At 43.6% G+C, this 3,245-nt stretch overlaps 1 protein-coding gene across 3 annotated transcripts in view; it reads right to left on the minus strand.

Moving 5' to 3' along the window:
- Rc3h2 (ring finger and CCCH-type domains 2) overlaps positions 1 to 1,633 on the minus strand; it is a 51,208-nt gene extending 49,575 nt beyond the window's left edge. For all 3 annotated transcript variants that reach the window (XM_005004037.4, XM_003470798.5, XM_023565477.2), the window contains exon 1: positions 1,494 to 1,633. The gene's annotated coding sequence lies outside the window, so the exon portion shown is untranslated. The remainder of the gene's footprint in view (positions 1 to 1,493) is intronic.
- Positions 1,634 to 3,245: the final 1,612 nt, after the last annotated feature.

Consider the following 3,245-nt stretch of genomic DNA (forward strand, 5'->3'; position numbering starts at 1 on the left):
ATTTGAAAAACATGAACATGCAAATCAACGAAAAAGGCAATTTAGGGGAAAAATAGGTCTTTAACAGGATGTGATGGCCTCTATCTCAAGAATTGGAATGTGGAAGTAAACAACTTGAGTTAGGGATGTGAGGTTAGAACAGTGGTTTAGTTTTTTAACCAGGTTAGAGGTTTTTTTAAAAAGGAGTATTTATGAACTACTCTTTTTTTTTTTTTTTGGTCTTTTTCCTTTTTATCGGTACCAGGGATCGAACTCACGACTGCCTGCTTGCAAGGCAGGCACTTATGCCGCTGAGCTAAATCCCCAGCCCATGAACTACTCTTAATGATCTGAAAAGCCTTTACTAAGTCTGTATATATTTTTCCATAAAATGGTTGCACCGACTGAAACATTTGTTCTTTGCTTTTGGTGGAATTATGTCGCCATAGTGGAGCAACATTAGTTTTCTCATGTTAATCAAAAGTTCCCATTGGAACTTAAAAGTGTGACTAACACAAAAAAGGGAATAAAATTTCTTTATTTCAGGAAACAAAGTTATTCTAATCACGGTGGGTGGGGAGGTGAATAAAAACTGTAAAGAAGGGACCTAGAGAAGAGGACAGCAGGGATTAAAATTTGAACCCAGGTGGGCTTTATGAAAACACAAAACTGATTTGAGAATCACTGCATTAGATCTTTATATAAAAAACTATTTTGGTGCGAGGGTTCTACCTGCCGGTATTTTAAAACTCTGCTGTTTTGATGGCTGGAAATGACAGCTACCCTCATCTTCCTTTCTGAAACCTGGGACAGAGAAAAGTAGAGCTGCTTCTCTCAGAAACAAAGATGCTTTCTACCATTCTTCTAAGATGGTGGAAGTCTCCTCAAGAGGCTTCCCCAAGGGGGGTAAAAAACAGAAAGAAAGAAGGAAAGAAGAAAGGCATAGCAGAATTCCTCCGCTGTGTTTCATGCCATTGCTTCTAGTCATATATACCCGGTGTAACCACTCTAGTCAGGCCAATCTCCCTCCTGGGAGGTTAAGTCCTCCTAGGGCATTGTTTGGCCAGGGTCCCTATTTACACCACTCAGATCGCCTTCACTGTTTCTGAGTTAAGAGTCTCCGGAAGCCCCAAGCAGAAAGAGAAAAAGCTGGGAGAGGACCCAATTTCGAGTACGTCTTCCAAAACCTCTCTTAGTAACTAGGAGGAAAGAGAGAAGGAAGAGTGGCCTTTGCTTGGGTGGGTTCCTCTGTGGTCAGAGGCGTCCCCTGGGCCAGGGCCGAAAGGTGGCCATTTGCGCTGGTCGCTCCGCATCGGAAAAACCCTACCGGAGAGGGGCCTCTTCAGGCCCAGGGTTCCGTCCAAGTGTCAGGTGGGGCCCTCCGTCCCCAACCCGCAGGACACCGACGGCGACAGTGCACAGGCGCCCGAATTGAGACGGGTCTCCCGCCCGACCGCTAGGGACCGGGCACTGGGGTTGGGGCCCGAGCCGCATCGTGCCCGCCCCCGCCCTACCTGAGGGGGCCCGGGCGGGGTCGCTAAGGGCCGCTCCCGGGAGCCCCGCGACGGCGCGGCTCGGCGATGGAGGCGCCTCGTCTCGCCGCGGCAGAGCTCGGCGGCGGTTTCACTGCCTCAAACTCCATCGGGAGCTACAGGGACAGCCCCGTTGGCGGCGGCAAAGGCCGCGACGGGGCCTCCTCCTCCTCCCTCCGTCTCCTCCTTCTTCTCCTCCTCCTCTTCACCACGGAGGCGGACCTGGAGGATCCCGATTTAGTTCTCGCGAGAAGATACTACTTCACGCGAGATTACGTATGCCCGGGAGTTGGGGAGTAGAGAAGAAGCGTAGTTACCCTAGCTATCTAAAACACTCGAGTGAATCCTCCCGTCATGTGACGAAAGAGTCCCGGAGTACTGTGGGAGATGTTGTGAGGTGGGCTAGGCTTGTCGAAGGGATTGATGGGAAACTCACTGCACTTTGATCTGCATTTTGAACCGGGCATGCTAGACTACGGTTTGAGCCAGCGTCAGACTTTCACCATGAAAAGCGTCTTATCCACTGCGCAGAATCTGATGAATGTATGTTAATCTTACTTCGCTGACTTCTAAGGAAATGCTGGCCGGATCCCTCAGTCCTTCCACATAGATACGGAGTAATTGCCTGATTACAAGAACACAAAAAACGCCAAAATGAAAGCGGGTTGTTGGCAGACCCATCTACCTAGTTAATCTCTTTATTGAAAAGCCTAGGTTCCCCCACAGCTGCTACAAATAAATATTTAATTGCAAAAATTTGGCATTATATCGCAAATATTTCGGTGTAAAGTTTAAGTTAGAAATTAGTTACCATAAATGAGGCAAAAGGCTGGGAATAGGAATTAAGAGAATTAACATTTAAGATCTACGATGTGCAAGACCCTATATTAAGTATTTCAAAAGTATTTTACTTGTGCCTCATTTACTTCTGAAATAATTCTAAAAGGCAGTAATACACTGTTATCGATTAGAAACTAGGTGAAATAGGCACTACATAAATTCAAAATTTTCAATGCGAAACCATATGCACAACAAAAAGTTCAAGAAGTCATATAAATTAAAATTGGAAAATAAAATATAATGAGCTTTATGATAGTTATTTTTACCTGTATAAGGAAAAATTACTGTTTTTGGAAGAGGATTTAATTTTACCCCATTAGATTTTTCTCCCATGCAATAGCCATTTGCTTTTTTTTTGTAATATGTGACAATCTAAAACAGTGATTTGTTTCTGTATTATCAGATGGACACTGAAGAGTGATTTTATATGTAGTTTTCCAAATACTTTTATTTGTGTACTTTATATCCCATTACATATACTATATATTTACCTTCCAAAAGACAAAAATATATAAGATTTTTCAAAATGAACTAATCACATTTAAAGTTAGACTCCGAACCTGCTGTGACACTATCTCTACATTATTTGTCACTAAATCTGTTTATATAGTTTGTCTCCCTCCACTAGAATGTAAATTTCATGAAGACTGGGATTTTTGTCTACCTAATTTCTAATACAGATTCAGTAGGTATTCCTGAAATGAATAGCCGAATGAAGTGGCGCAGGCCTCTGATCCCAGAATTCTGGAGGCTAAGGCAGAAGGATTGCTGAAAATTTGAGGACACCCTAGCTACACAGTGAATTTGAGCCCAGCCTGTACTACATAACAAGACCTTGTCTCTAACAGAAAGAGGAAAAAAAAAAATTTCACGAATACAAGCAAAAGACAAATG

Source organism: Cavia porcellus, unplaced genomic scaffold (genome assembly GCF_034190915.1).
Source record: "Cavia porcellus strain 051 isolate PalLab524CR breed Dunkin Hartley unplaced genomic scaffold, mCavPor4.1 scaffold_1, whole genome shotgun sequence".
Lineage (NCBI taxonomy): Eukaryota > Metazoa > Chordata > Mammalia > Rodentia > Caviidae > Cavia > Cavia porcellus.